Source organism: Hordeum vulgare, chromosome 4H (genome assembly GCF_904849725.1).
Source record: "Hordeum vulgare subsp. vulgare chromosome 4H, MorexV3_pseudomolecules_assembly, whole genome shotgun sequence".
NCBI lineage: Eukaryota > Viridiplantae > Streptophyta > Magnoliopsida > Poales > Poaceae > Hordeum > Hordeum vulgare.
In genome coordinates this window covers 27,765,198-27,782,281 of record NC_058521.1, presented here as the reverse complement: position 1 = coordinate 27,782,281, position 17,084 = coordinate 27,765,198, and positions in this window count along the sequence as shown.

The following is a 17,084-nucleotide window of genomic DNA, read 5'->3' as shown; positions in this document are numbered from 1 at the left end:
TCACGTGGCGCTACAAACATTCGGGGAACTTTAGGGGCCGGTTACGAGGACCTCATCAAAACTCGCAGATTTTGTCCATTCTGGCCAGTTTTCTTTGCTATTACTCATTGATTTTGGTTCGTGGGGCGATCCAAACATCCCGCGAACTCCTGGGACCGGTTACGGGGACCTCGTCAAAACTCGTAGATTTGGTCCATTGTGGCCAATTTTCTATCCTATTACTCACTGATTTTGGGTCCCAGAGCGATCCGAACGTTCGGGGAACTTCGGGGTCCGGTTACGGGGACCTTGTCAAAACTCGCAAACTAGGTCCATTTTGGCCAATTTTTTATACTATTACTCACTGATTTTGGTTCGTGGGGCGATCAAAATGTTCCGCTAATTTCGAGGGCCGGTTATGGGGACCTTTTCAAAACTCGTAGATTAGGTCCATTCTACCTAGTTTTTTATGCTATTACTCACTGATTCTGGGTCCCGGGGTGCTACAAACGTTCCACAAACTCCGGGGACCGGTTACGGGGACCTCGTCAAAACTCGCAGACTAGGTCCATTTTTGACCCAGGGCGATACGAATGTTCGTGGAACTTCAGGGTCCGGTTACGGCGACGTCGTGAAAACTCGGAGATTTTGTCCATTCTTCCTAGTTTTCTATGCTATTACTCACTGATTTTGGAACCCGGGGCGATATGAACGTTCAGTTAACTTCGAGGTCAGGTTTTGGTGACCTCGTGAAAACTCACACATTTGGTCCATTATGGCCACTTTTATATGCTATTACTCACTGGTTCTGTGTCCTGTGGCGCTACAAACGTTCGGGTAACTTCGGGGACAGGTTACGGGGACCTCGTGAAAACTCGCAGATCTGGTCCATTCTGGCAAGTTTTCTATGCTAACTCACTGAATTTGGATCCCGGGGCGATCCGGACGTTCGTGGAACTTCGGGGTTGTGTTCTAGCCACATTGTCAAAATCACAGATTTGGTCCATTGTGGCTAGTTTTCTATGCTATTGCACAGTAATTTTTGTTCCCAGCGCGATCCGAACGTTCCGCGAACTTCGGGGACGGGTTACTAGGACCTTGTCAAAACTCGCAGATTTGGTCCATTCTAGACAATTTTCTATGATATTACTCACTGATTTCGGGACCCGAGGCGATACGAACGTTCGGGGAACTTCAGGGTCCGATTACGGTGACCTAATGAAAACTCTCAGATTTGGTCCATTCTGGCTAGTTTTCTATGCTATTACTCACTGATTCTGGGTCCCGTGGCGCAACAAACGTTCGGGAAACTTCGGGGACCGGTTACGGGGACCTGATCATAACTTGCATATTTTGTCCATTCTGCCCTGTTTTCTATGCTAATACTCACTAATTTTGGGTCCGGTTAGTGTGACCTCGTGAAAACTCATAGATTTGGTCCATTCTAGCCTGTTTTCTATGCTATTACTCACTGATTCTTGGTCCCCTCGTGCTACAAATGTTCGGGAATCTTCGGTGACTGGTTATGGTGACCTCATAAAAACTCACAAATTTGGTCCATTCTCGCCAGGATTTTGGGACCCGGGGCGATACGAACGTTCGGTGAACTTCGGGGTCCGGTTACGGTGACCTCGTCAAAACTCACACATTTGGTCCATTCTGGCCAGTTTCCTTTGCTATTACTCACTGATTATGGGTCCCGGGGAGATCCGAACATTCGGGGAACTTCGAGGACGAGTTATGGGGACATTGTCAAAACTCGTAGATTTGGTCCATTCTGACCAGTTTTCTACTCACTGGTTTTTGTTCCCGGGTCGATCCGAACGTTCCACAAACTTGTGGGACAAGTTACGGGGACCTTGTCAAATCTCGTAGATTTGGTTCATTCTTGCTTGCTTTGTATGCTATTACTCACTGATTTTGGGTCCCGGGCGATCCGAACGTTCGGGGAACTTCGGGGTCGGGTTATTGGGACATTCTCAAAACTCGTAGTTTTGGTCCATTCTGACTAGTTTTCTATGCTATTACTCACTATTTTTTGTTCCCGAGGCGATCCGAACGTTCCGCGAAGTTCGGGAACCAGTTACGGGGACCTTCTCAAAACTCGTAGAGTTGGTCCATTCTGGCCAATTTGGTATGCTATTACTCACTAATCCTGGGTCCCGTGACGCTATAACGTTCGGGAAACTTCGGGGGCCGGTTACGGGGACCTAGTCAAAACCCTTAGATTTGGTCCAATCTAGCCAGTTTTCTATTATATTTCTCAATGATTTTGGGTCCCGGGGCGATCCGGAAGTTCCGCGAACTTCGGGGACCGGTTACTCGGACCATGTCAAAACTATTAGATTTGGTCAAATCTAGCTAGTTTTCTATGATATTACTCAATGATTTTGGAATCCGGGGCGATACGAACGTTCGGGGAACTTTGGGGTCCGGTTACGGTGGCCTCATGAAAACTCACATATTTGGTTCATTCTAGCCAGTTTTCTATACTATTACTCACTCATTCTCGGTCCCGTGGCGCTACAAATGTTCGGGAAACTTCGGGTACCGGTTACCGGGACCTCGTCAAAACTCGCACATTTGGTCCATTCTGGCCAATTTTCTATGCTATTACTCAATAATTTTGGGACCTGGGGCGATACAAACGTTCGGGGAACTTCGAGGCCGGTTACGGTGACCTCGTCAAAACTCACAGATCTGGTCTATTCTGGCCAGTTTTCTATGCTATTACTCACCGATTTTGGGTCCCGGGGCGACCCGGACGTTCTCGGAACTTCGGGGTCGGGTTATGGGGTCATAGTCAAAACTCGCAGATTTGGTCCATTCTGGCAAGTTTTATGTGCTTACTCGGTAATTTTTGTTCCCGATAAGATCCGAACGTTCCACGAACTTCGGAGACCGGTTACTTGGACCTTGTCAAAACTCGCAGATTTGGTCCATTCTTGCCAGTTTTCTATGATATTACTCAATGATTTTGGGACCGGGGGCGATACGATCGTTCGATGAACTTCGGGGTCCGGTTACGGTGACCTCTTGAAAACTCACAGATTTGGTCCATTCTGGGCAGTTTTCTATGCTATTACTCATTGATTCTGAGTCACGTGGCGCTACAAACGTTCCTCAAACTTCGGGTACCGGTTACGGGGAATTCCTCAAAACTTGTAGATGTTGTCCATTTTTGCCAGTTTTCTATGCTATTACTCAGTGATTTTGGGTCCCGAGGCGATCCGAACGTTCCGCGAACTTCGGGGACCGGTTACTGGGACCTCGTCAAAACTCAAAGATTTGGTCCATTCTGGCCAGTTTTTTATTCTATTACTTACTGATTATGGGTGCCGGGGTGATCCAAACGTTCGGGGACTTCATGGTCGAGTTGTGGCAACATTGTCAAACTCGCAGATTTGGTCCATTCTGGCTAGTTCTCTATGATATTACTCACTCGTTTATGTTCCCGGGGCGATCTAAACGTTTTGCAAAGTTCGGGGACAGGTTATGGGGACCTTGTCAAAACTCGCGGATTTGGTCCATTCTTGCTGGTTTTCTATGCTATTACTCAATAATTCTGGGTCCTGGGGCGCTACAAACGGTCCACGAACTCTGGCGACCGGTTACACAGAACTCGTTACAACTCGCACATTTTGTCGATTCTAGCCAGTTTGCTATGCTTACTCATTGATTTTGGGTCCCGGGGCGATACGAATGTTCGGGAACTTCTGGGTATGGTTACGGTGACCTCGTGAAAACTCACAGATTTGGTCCATTCGGGCCAGTTTTCAATGCTATTACTCAGTGATTTTGGGTCCCGGGGTGATCCGATCGTTCAGAGAACTTCGGGGTTGGGTTATGGGACATTGTCAAAACTCACAGATTTGGTCCATTCTAGCGAGTTTTCTATGATATTACTCACTGATTTTCGGACCTGGGGCGATACGACCGTTCGGGGAACTTCGGGGTCCGGTTACAGTGACCTCATGAAAACTCACAGATTTCGTCCATTCTGGCCAGTTTTCTATGCTATTACTCACTGATTCTCGGTCCCGGTGCGCTACAAACATTTAGGGAACTTCGCGTACCAGTTACGGGGACCTCGTCAAAACTCGCACATTTGGTCCATTCTGGCCAGTTTTTTATGTTATTACTCACTAATTTTGGGACCCGGAGCGATACAAATGTTGGGGAAACTTCGGGGTCCGGTTACGCTGACCTCATGAAGACTCATAGATTTGGTCCATTCTGGCCAGTTTTCTATGCTATTACTCACTCATTCTGGGTCCCGTGGCGCTACAAACATTCGGGGGGCGGTTACGGGGACCTCGTCAAAACTCGCACATTTGGTCCATTCTGGCCAGTTTTCCATGCTATTACTCACTAATTTTGGGAGTCGTGGCGATACGAACGTTCAGGGAACTTCGGGGCCGGTTACGGGATCCTCGTCATAACTCACAGATTTCTCCATTCTGGCCAGTTTTCTATGCTATTACTCGCTGATTTTGGGTCCCGGGGCGATTCGGACGTTCGGGGTCGGGTTATGGGGACATTGTCAAAACTCGCAGATTTGGTCCATTCTCGCCAGTTTTATAAGCGATTACTCATTAATTTTTGTTCCCGAGAAGATCCGAACGTTCCACGAACTTCGGGGAGCGGTTACTTGTACCTTGTCAAAACTCGCAGATTTGGTCCATTCTAGCCAGTTTTCTATGATATTACTCAATGATTTTGGGACTGAGGCGATACGAACGTTTGGTGAACTTCGGGGTCCGGATACGGTGACCTCATGAAAACTCACGGATTTGGTCCATTCTGGTCAGTTGTCTATGCTATTATTCAGTGATTCTAGATCCCGTGGCGCTACAAAAGTTCCGGAAACTTCGGGTACCGGTTACCGGGAATTCGTCAAAACTTGCAGATTTTGTCCATTCTTGCCAGTTTTCTATGTTATTACTCACTGATTTTGGGTCCCTGAGGCGATCCGAACGTTCCGCGAACTTCAAGGACCGGTTACTCGGACCTCGTCAAAACTCAAAGGTTTGGTCCATTCTCGCCAGTTTTTTATTCTATTACTCACTGATTATGGGTCCTGGGTCGATCCAAACGTTCGTGGACTTCGAGGTCGAGTTATGGCGACATTGTCAAAACTCGCAGATTTGGCCATTCTGGCCAGTTTTCTATGCTATTACTCACTCGTTTATGTTCCCGGGGCGATCCAAACGTTCCACGAACTTTGGGGATAGGTTACGGGGACCTGGTCAAAACTCGCAGATTTGGTCCATTCTTGCTAGTTTTCTATGCTATTACTCAATGATTCTGGGGCCCGGGGCGCTACAAACGTTCCACGAACTCTGGTGACCGGTTACGGGGAACTCATTACAACTCTCAAATTTCGTCCATTCTAGCCAGTTTGCTATGCTTACTCACTGATTTTGGGACCCGGGGCAATACGAACGTTCGTGGAACTTCGGGGTCTTGTTACGGTGACCTTGTGAAACTCACATATTTGGTCCATTCTAGGCTGTTTTCTATAGTATTACTTAGTGATTTGGGGTCCCGGGGTGATTCGATCGTTCAGGGAACTTCGGGGTCGGGTTATGGGGACATTGTCAAAACTCACAGATTTGGTCCATTTTGGCCAGTTTTCTATGCTATTACTCTTTGATTTTTGTTGCCGGGACTATCCGAACATTCCACGATCTTTGGGGACCGGTTACTGGGACCTTGTCAAAAATCGCAGATTTGGTCCATTCTAGCGAGTTTACTATGATATTACTCACTGATTTTGGGACCCGGGGCGATACGACCGTTCGGGGAACTTCGGGGTCCGGTTACGGTGACCTTATGAAAACTCACACATTTTGTCCATTCTGGCCAGTTTTCTATGCTATTACTCACTAATTCTCGGTCCCGTAGCGCTACAAACGTTCGGAAAACTTCATGGACAGGTTATGGGGACCTCGTCAAAACTCGCAGATTTGGTCCATTCTTGTCAGTTTTCTATTCAATTACTCACTGATTATGGGTCCCGGGGTGATCCGAACGTTCGGGGAACTTCAAGGTTGAGTTATGGCAACATTGTCAAAACTCTCAAATTTGGTCCATTCTGGCCAGTTTTCTATGCTATTACTCACTAATTTTTATTCCCTGGGCGATCCGAACGTTCCGCGAACTTCGGGGACAAGTTACGGGGACCTTGTCAAAACTCGCAGATTTGGGCCATTCTTTATGGTTTTCTATGCTATTACTCACTGATTCTGGGTCCCGGGGCACTACAAACATTCCACGAACTGGGCCGACCGATTGTGGGGACGTCGTGACAACTCGCATATTTTGTCCATTCTAGGCAGTTTTCTATGCTTACTCACTCATTTTGGGAACCGGGGCGATACGAATGTTCGGGGAACTTCGGGGTCCTCTTACGCTCACCTCGTGAAAATTCACAGATTTGGTCCGTTCTGGCTAGTTTTCTATGCTATTACTCACTGCTTTTGTGTCCGGGGTGATCCGATCGTTCAGGGAACTTCGGGGTCGGGTGTCGGGGACATTGTCAAAACTCGCAGATTTGGTCCATTCTGGCCAGTTTTCTATGCTATTACTAACTGATTTTTGTTCCCAGGTGATCCGAACGTTTAGCGAACTTCGGGGACCGGTTACGGGGACCTTCTCAAAACTCGCAGACTTGGTCCATTCTGGCCAGTTTTTTATGCTATTACTCTCTAATTCTGGGTCCCGTGGCGCTACAAACGTTCAACGAACTTCGGGGGCCGATTATGGGGACCTCGTCAAAACTCGCAGATTTGGTCGATTCTGGTCAGTTTTCTATGCTATTACTCGGTTCCAGGGGCGATCCAAACATCCCGCGAGCTCTGGGGACCAGTTACGGGTCCTCGTCAAAACTCGCAGATTTGGTCCATTTTGGCCAATTTTCTATCCTATTACTCACTAATTTTAGGTCGCGGGGCGATCCGAACGCTCGGGGAACTTCGGGGTCCGGTTATGGGGACCTTATCAAAACTCGTAGACTAGGTCCATTTTGGCCAATATTTTATGCTATTACTCACTGATTTTGGTTCCGCGGGCGATCAAAATGTTCCGCTAACTTCGAGGACCGGTTACGGGGACCTTATCAAAACTCGCAGACTTGGTCCATTCTAGCCAGTTTTCTATGCTATTACTCACTAGTTCTGGGTCGGGGGGGCTACGAACGTTCCACAAACTATGGGGGCCGGTTACGGGGACCTCCTCAATACTCGTAGATTTAGTCCATTCTAGCCAGTTTTCTATGTTGTTACTCACTGATTTTGTGACCCGATGCGATACGAATGTTCAGGGAACTTCGGGGTCCAATTACGGGGAATTCGTCAAAACTTGCAGATTTTGTCCATTTTGGCTAGTTTTATATGTTATTAGTCACTGATTTTGGGACCCGGGGTGATATGAGCGTTCGGGAAACTTTGGGGTCCGTTTACGGTGACCTTGTGAAAACTCACAGATTTGGTCCATTATGGTCACTTTTATATGCTATGACTCACTGGTTCTATGTACCGTGGCGCTAAAACGTTCGGGAAACTTCGGTAACCGGTTACAGGGACCTCGTCAAAACCCGTAGATTTGGTCCATTCTAGCCAGTTTTCTATGCTATTAGTCACTGATTTTGGGTGCCGGGGAGATCCGGACGTTCGGGAAAATTTGGGGTCGGGTTATGGGGACATTGTCAAAACTCGTAGATTTGGTCCATTCTGGCCAGTTTTCTATGTGATTACTCAATAATTTTTGTTCCGAGGGCGATACGAACATTCCGCGATCTTGGGGGACCGGTTAGTGGGACCTTGTCAAAACTCGCAGAATTGGTACATTCTAGCGAGTTTTCTATGATATTACTCAATGATTTTGGGACCCGGGGCCATACGAACGTTTGGGGAACTTCGGGGTCCGGTTACGGTGACCTCATGAAAACTCACAGATTTGGTCATTCTGGCCAGTTTTCTATGTTATTACTCACTGATTCTGTGTCCCATGGCGCTACAAACGTTCGGGAAACTTCGGGTACCGGTTACTGGGAATTCGTCAAAACTTGCAGATTTTGTCCATTCTAGCTAGTTTTATATGCTATTACTCACTATTTTTGGTACCCGGGGCGATACGAACGTTCGGGGAACTTCGCGATTCGCTTACGGTGACCTCGTGAAAACTCGTAGATTTGGTCCACTCTAGCCAGTTTTCTATGCTATTACTCACTGATTCTAGGTCTCGTGGCGCTACAAATGTTCGGGAATCTTCGGGGACCGGTTACAGGGACCTCGCCAAAACTCACATATTCTGGCCAATTTTATATGCTATTATTCACTGATTTTTGGTCCCGGGGCGATCCGAACGTTCACGGAACTTTGGGGTCGGTTTATGTGGACAATCTCAAAACTCGCAGATTTGGTCCATTCTAACTAGTTTTCTATGTTATTACTCACTCATTTTTGTTCCCGAGGCGATCCGAACGTTCTGCGAACTTCGGGGACCGGTTACTGGGACCTTGTCAAAACTCGCATATTTGGTCCATTCAAGCCAGTTTTCTATGATATTACTCACTGATTTTCGGACCCGGGGCGATACGAACGTTCGGGACACTTCGGGGTCCGGTTACGGTGACCTCATGAAAACTAACACATTTGGTCCATCTAGTCAGTTTTCTATGCTATTACTCACTGATTCTGGGTCCCGATGCGCTACAAACATTTAGGGAACTTCGGGTACCGGTTACGGGGACCTCGTCAAAACTCGCACATTTGGTCCATTCTGGCCAGTTTTTTATGTTATTACTCACTAATTTTGGGACCCGGAGCGATACAAATGTTGGGGAAACTTCGGGGTCCGGTTACGCTGACCTCATGAAGACTCATAGATTTGGTCCATTCTGGCCAGTTTTCTATGCTATTACTCACTCATTCTGGGTCCCGTGGCGCTACAAACTTTCGGGGGGCGGTTACGGGGACCTCGTCAAAACTCGCATATTTGGTCCATTCTGGCCAGTTTTCCGTGCTATTACTCACTAATTTTGGGAGTCGTGGCGATACGAACGTTCAGGGAACTTCGGGGCCGGTTACGGGGACCTCGTCAAAACTCACAGATTTCTCCATTCTGGCCAGTTTTCTATGCTATTACTCGCTGATTTTGGGTCCCGGGGCGATTCGGACGTTCGGGGTCGGGTTATGGGGACATTGTCAAAACTCGCAGATTTGGTCCATTCTCGCCAGTTTTATAAGCGATTACTCATTAATTTTTGTTCCGGAGAAGATCCGAACGTTCCACGAACTTCGGGGAGCGGTTACTTGTACCTTGTCAAAACTCGCAGATTTGGTCCATTCTAGCCAGTTTTCTATGATATTACTCAATGATTTTGGGACTGAGGCGATACGAACGTTTGGTGAACTTCGGGGTCCGGATACGGTGACCTCATGAAAACTCACGGATTTGGTCCATTCTGGCCAGTTTTCTATGCTATTACTCAGTGATTCTAGGTCCCGTGGCGCTACATAACCGGTATCCGTATGTAGCGCCACGGGACCCAGAATGGACCAAATCTGCGAGTTTTGACGAGGTTCCCATAACCGGTCCCTAAATTTCCCCGAACGTTTGTAGCGCCACGGGACCCAGAATCAGTGAGTAATAGCATAGAAAACTGGCTAGAATGGACCAAATCTACGAGTTTTGACGAGGTCCCCATAACCGGTCCCCGTAATTCCCCGAACATTTGTAGCTCCGCGGGACCGAGAATCGGTGAGTAATAGCATAGAAAACTAGCAAGAATGGACATAAGTGCGAGTTTTGACAAGGTCCCCGTAACCGGTCCTCGAAGTTTGTGGAACGTTTTGAGTGTCCCGACATTTAGAATCAGTGAGTAATAGCATAGAAAACTGGCCACAAGGGACCTAATCTGCGAGCCCCGTAACGGGTCCCTGAAGTTCCCCGCCCAGAATGGAGGCAGTTTGCGAGTTTTCACGAGGTCCCCGTAACAGGACCCCAAAGTTTGTCGAACGTTCGTATCGCCTGGGGACCCAAAATTAGTGAGTAATAGCATAAAAAACTGGCGAGAATGGACAAAATCTGGGAGTTCTGACGAGGTCCCCATAACCGGTCCCCAAAGTTCGTCGAAACTTTGTAGCGCCCCGGGATCCAGAATTAGTGAGTAATAAGCATAAAAATCTGGCGAGAATGGACCAAATCTTTGAGTTTTGACAGTGTCCCCGTAACCGGACCCCAAAGTTCCGCGAACGTTCAGATGGCCGAGGGACCCAATATCAGTGATTAATAGCATAGAAAACTCGCAAGAATGGACCAAATCTGCGAGTTTTGACGAGGTCCCCGTAACCGGTCCCCGAAGTTCCCTGAACGTTCGGAGCACCCCCCGTCCCAAAATCAGTGAGTAATAGCATAAAAATTGGCCAGAATGGACAAAATCTGCGAGTTTTTAGAAGGTCCCACTAACCGGTCCCCGAAGTTCGCGGAACGTTCTGATCGCCCCGGGAACAAAAAACGGTGAGTAATAGCATTGAAAGCTGGCCAGAATGCACAATATCTGCGAGTTTTGAAAGTGTCCCCATAACCCGACCCCAAAGTTCCCCGAACGTTCGGATCGGCCCGGGACCCAAAATCAGTGAGTAATAGCGTACAAAACTGGCCAGAATGGACCAAATCTGTGAGTTTTCACGAGGTTATCGTAAGCTGGGCCCCAGAGTTCGTGGAACGTTTGTAGTTCCCCAAGACCGAGAATCAGTGAGTAATAACATAGAAAACTGGCCAGAATGGACCAAATCTACGAGTTTTGACGAGGTCCCCATAACCGGTCCCCGAAGTTCCCCGCACGTTTGTAGTGCCACGGGACCCGGAATCTGTGAGTAATAGCATAGAAAACTGGCCAGAATGGACGAAATGTGCGAGTTTTGATGACGTCACCGTAACCCGTCCCCGAACGTTTGTAGGGCCCCAGAACCGAGAATGAGTGAGTAATAGCATAGGAAACTGGCCAAAATGGACAAAATCTACGAGTTTTGACAAGGTCCCCGTAACCGGTCCTCGAAGTTCGTGGATAGTTTGGAGTGCACCGTGATCCAGAATCAGTGAGTAATATCATAGAAAACTTGTCAGAATGGACCTAATCTACGACTTTTGACGAGGTCCCCGTAACCGGTCACCGAAGTTCCCCGAACGTTTGTAGCGCCACGGGACTCAGAATCAGTGAGTAATAGCATAGAAAACTGGCCAGAATGGAGCAAATTTGCGAGTTTTCACGAGGTCCCCGTAACAGGACACCGAACATTCGTATCGCCCTAGGATCCAAAATCAGTGAGTAATAGCATAAGAAACTAAGGACTTGCATTCCTTTAATATGGCCATGTTGGCAAAACAGGGTTGTAAGATGTTGAAGGACCCAAACTCCATGTGTGCTAGGGTCCTAAAGGCAAAATACTTCCCCCATTGCTCTGTCCTCGATGTGCATCCCTGTAGCGGAATGTCCAACACATGGAGAAGCGTTGTGAGTGGTATTGATCTGCTAAGGGAGGGTGTAATCAAACGGGTTGGGGGCAGTCTATCCATTGATTTGTGGAACGATCCGTGGTTCCCAAGGAAATGGAAGAGACTACCCATGACAAGGAAGGGAAACACGGTTTTGACAATGGTGAGCGAACTCATAGATCCAACTACTAGCATGTGGGATAAGGAGTTGGTGGTAAATATCTTCTTGCCGGTGGACGCCCACACCATCCTTGCAATTCCACTACGCGAGGACATGGAGGATTTTTGGGCCTGGTTTTGTGAACCAAAGGGTTACTTCTCAGTGAAGTCTGCTTATAAACTTCACCGGCATATCCCCCGGATCAACAGCCCTGGCTACGAGGGTTAAATTTCTTTTGACCAGGAGGCTTTGAACCGGTATACTATTTGGAATAGCCCTTGCCCTCCAAATGTGAAAGTGTTCCTATGGATAATTGCCCATAACAGCCTCCGTGTTAGGTGGAGCATTGCTCGCACAGGTATTGAGGCTGACCCTATTTGCCCGGTTTGCAACAGTCTCAACGAAGATGACGCGCATATGTTGTTTCGCTGCAAAGGTGTTCGCGCAGTTTGGAGACTCCTCAGAATGGAAGATATCCAACGCAAACTTCTCTCCTATTTAGGCCCAAAACAGGTCCTCTCTGAAGTTATAGAACTGGACCCAAAGTTTACACTAAAGTGTGTTGCTTTATTTTGGACTTGGTGGATGACGCGAAACAAGGTTAACTCTGATGGTGCCCCGTGGCAGCCAAACCGAGTGGCGTCGCATGTCTCTGGGCTGGCGAGGGAGTACGGGGAATCCTTCCTGGAGGAGAAAAAAATTCCAAACCCCTTCTACCCCTCGATGGAACCCCCCTGATTGCGAGGTCCTCAAAATCAACACTCGTGGCTTCTTTAATTATATGTCTCGAAACGTTGGTTGGGGCTTCATGGTGGGGAACTCCAATGGCGAAGCCGTGGGGCAGTGGCTGGTCGTCTGGACAACGCCGAGGATGTGCTTCATACGGAAGTTGAGGCATGTAGCAGAGCTTTACACCTGGTCCACGAATGGGGCATATATCAAGAATCCAGATTGAGTCTGACTCGCAACTCGTGGTTCAAGCGGTAAATAATGAAGGCAACGAGATGGGGCAGTGCAGAGTACTGATCAAGGAAATAAAGGAGTCCATTTTCCTAAATTTCTTTTGCTTTAATGTTAGTTTCTTCCCTAGAACGTGTAATAGACTTGCGGACGGCCTCGCCGCATTTGGTGCAATGCTCACCAACATTTCCCACGTAGTTTGGCCGGGACATGCTCCTCATTTTGTACACTGTTATCTAGCAAGCGATCTTGTTGCGCTAGTTGGCTAATGGATTTGTGTTCTTATAAAAAAACAAATGTACCGTTCAATTAGCACGACACAAAAAAGAATATGCATACCATGATTAGAACACGCGATGGCCTGGTTCAAATTAGTCGTCACAACGAACCAGTGAAACGCGTGGACGTGTTTACTCATAGCTTTTTCCTTCTTTCTTTTTTATTTTATTTTTTCCTGGAATGTTTTTGTTCATTTTCTTGTTCCTTCTCTTTTTCTTGGAACAGGTTTTTATTTTTTGGAACAATCCCGAAAAATATTCCAAAAATTGAGTTATTTTTTAACTTACATACAATTTTTTACAAAACCCGAACAATTTTATGAAATGGCGACCACATTTTGAAATTTTACAACTATCTCCCCTAAACATGAACATTTCTCAAATATGTGAACAAAAGTTCAAAATACGAACAATATTTAAAATGACAAACATATTTTAAATTTTTAGAACATATTTCGAAATGGAGAACAAAATCCCAAACTAAATTAAAATGCGAACAATTTTGGAATACATGAACAAAAAATTAAAAACAGGAACTTTACTGGAAATTTGTGAATAATTTGAAAGCAGGAACCATTTTTGAAACCTCGGCCATTCTATGGAAAGTTCTGAAAGAATGAACAAAAACATGTTTGTTCGTAAACATGAACATTTTTCGAATTTGTGAACAAATGTTCAAAATGGGAACAATTTTTTAAATCACGAACATATTTTGAATTTTTATAACATATTTCCAAATGCAAAATAAAATCTTAACACGTGAACAAATTTTGAATAATTGAAAAAATGAAAATGGTAACATTTTAAAAAATTTGTGAATAATATGAAAGAAGGAACATTATTTGAAACCCCGTTCATTATCTGAAAAGTTCTGAAAAAATGAACAAAAACTTTTCTGTTCGAAAACAAGAACAATTTTCCAATTTGTGAACTAAAATTCCAAATGGGAACAATCTATAAATCAGGAACATATTTTTAATTTTTAGAACATATTTCGAAATGGCACAAACTAAATTAAAACACAAACAATTTTACAATACATGAACAATAATTTGAAATGGGGAAAATTTTCTGAATTTGTGAATAATTTGAAAGCGGGAACAATTTTGAAACCCCTGTCATTATTTGAGAAGTTCTGAAAAAATGAACAAAAACATTCTGAACAAGTTAAAAAAGGGATTTTTTAAAACATACACATTGTTTGATTTATGAACAATTTTGCGAAAACACGACGATTTTCTAAATCATTGAACTTTTCTAAAAACATCAACAAATTTTCGAGTTGCTAAACAAATTTTGATACATGAACTTTCAAAAGAAAATAAAAATAGATTTGAAAAATTTTAACGAAAAAAGAAAAAAAAGACACAAATGCAAAAGAAAAGAAAAAATAAAGAAGAAAATAAGGAGAAAAAAGGATAAAATAAAATACATAAACCAAAAAGAAATAGAAAACCGGTTCAGGAAACCTTTTAGAATATTCCCAAACCAGAAAAAACCAGCTAGGAAAATCTAGAAAGTTTCCAAAACTGCAAAATCTGGAACATGTTAACGGGCCGGGCCAGATCACCGTTGGAACGCCTGCTCTGTGTGAAAGGTCGACTATTTGACGCTGTGTGCATGAAATAGGAAATTCCTTTGTTGTCACTGTTGTCTGCGGCCTGTATTCCATATGTCAGTTTTTCTTCTTCAGAATTTTGTGATAATATGTAAATTGAAATCGTAGTAAAAACAAAAGATAGAATACCACCAACAGAAACTTGCAATCGATAATATAAATACAAATAAAATTACTTATTTAAAACAATGTGCATGTAACTCTAAAAAAATTTATTTATTGCTTCAGAAAGAATTTATAACTAAAATAATATTATAAATTATAATAATCTTATACCATTCAAAACAGCGAACTTAATTTTTCCTGATTGTTAATATAATTTTGCAAAGTGTTCACGTTTTTAATTTATGTAGGGTATAAGAAAATGTTTCTGTCGCTTTCAAAAGTGTTCACATGTTTTAATAAAGTTCATGTGTTTTCAGTAATATTTATATGTTCTTAGAGAATAATAAATAAGTAAAGATTTATGGAAAATTAAGTATGAGCCTAGTAAATCCCAGATTGCATATCCTCAAATGGAAACTCTTACATATTTTTTAATATATAAAAATTTATAATTCTTAATTGTTATTTACTTAGTATTTGAATACTTTTAAAATAATACATGTGCAAATTTTGTAAATTACATTACCAACATTATATTAGTAGTTTCTATTAAATATACGAACACTTTTTGATGAAACTGTCTAAAATATATGAACACAAATATTTCAACTCTGCCTTTTACTGTGATTATGATTTACTTATTTTTACAATATTCTAAATAGGAAAAGCAATTAGATATGAAAAATGGACTGTAGTGACTCTAAACCATGTTCTTATGCATGTTGGTCAATTGACCATTAGGCCTAGCTATCGTATATCAAGAACAAACTCGAGCCGGTCGGGTGGCAAGCATAGCCATGTGGGTATGAGCAAGAAGCTGGCTTGAACGAGGTGCACACTATTTTTCATTTGAATTTTCCTTTCGTACTGTCATGAGTGGTGGAGCCCAACAGGCATAGAGACGTATAGTGGCATTTCATGGGCCTGTTCACAAGATTTGTTATTAATTTAGGGGGGTTATGCTCGTATGGATTTTCCATTCATAAAGTAGATGGTTCCAACCAGATGCACACTATTCTTCATATGAATTTCGCCTTCGTAGCGTTTCTTATGGGTGGGGCCCAAACGCCATAGAGACGTATAGTGGCATTTCATGAATCATGAGATTTTTATAAGATTTGTTATTTCTGGGTTTTCTGTAAAAAAGAGTGTCGCTCCAGCTCGGTTGACAGTGGGCCGGATGCCACCATGTCATGCCACACGAGCGGCATATACACCGAGACAAGCTTCGGTTTCAATTTTTACCTTTCAACTTGTGGCATCAAACTGCACACGCCGTGCAATTTCATGTAGTATCGCTAGCGTATTTAACTAAACAAAAAATCACTATCTTCGCATTGGGCGAATCAATATGGCCACAGAAAAAGAAATCAGCCTCGGATCATATATCCTACAAGAACCAAGCATCGAGTATCTAGCAAAGCATCTTCTTAACTTGTCAGCACATCGCTCGTGTTAGGTGATAATCTCCTCTCGTTTTCAATCAGCTACCGGACAAGCTAACACTAGCCGCCCACGCATGCGTCAATCAACACTAAAAAAGCCAACCACACAATTTTTGGCGGTAAACACCTACGCATTCAGATCTCGCTTTCCGCATCAATCATGCAGATCTAAGGAACACACCGGTCAGTTTGCAGTGCAAGACTTTTACACATGACATGTCTTCATCATTCTTCGAATTTAATCTCCATGAATTTAATCTCCATGCTACTTGAGAATATATGTTTTCTTTCTTTTTTCCTATCCTAGGTAAGATTGCGGAATTTTTTGTATCCCTGCCAGTTTACCCGCTATCTAGACTATTCGATTTACATCGAGATTCATGCTACTTTATATACAAAATTCTTTTTTTTGTTTTTTTTCCAAACAAGAGAGCATTTGGCCTTGAAACCATGCAGATATGCTATACACAAGTGTCACTCATTGTATAACATGTTTCCGTTTTTTTTTGTTAAACATTAATTTGTCAAATTTCAAATGAATTGTATCATTTAAAGAAATATTTTGCCAAAAAATTGGAAATTTTTATGCACATAGTAGTACTTATGTGATGTTAGCGTGCAAAGTTTCATGTTTAAATATATTTTTTATTTAGAAGAAACAAAAAAGAAAAGTTTTCTTGTACGGAACTTTATGCAAGAATTTACGGTGAGAATAGAGGTTAGACTGGTATAAGGGTACAAGTAGAACTTATCAAATAAATCTTTTGATCCGCAGACACATTAACAATAAAATGATCGGTGAATCATAGTGATTGTGTAGACAAACTCGTCACAATCTGAACACACTAATGTAGAAATAATAGATGTGCAACTGCAACCTACTCCCTATGTACGAAAATGATTGTAGTCGGGGAGAACTGAGTACTTAACATATTGCAACATTTATGTATATGTTGCAACACACGGTCAATTATTTAGTAATCGGGAAAAACGTAATAAATTCCTGGGTCTAGTTGGACCACATCGATAATTATGCG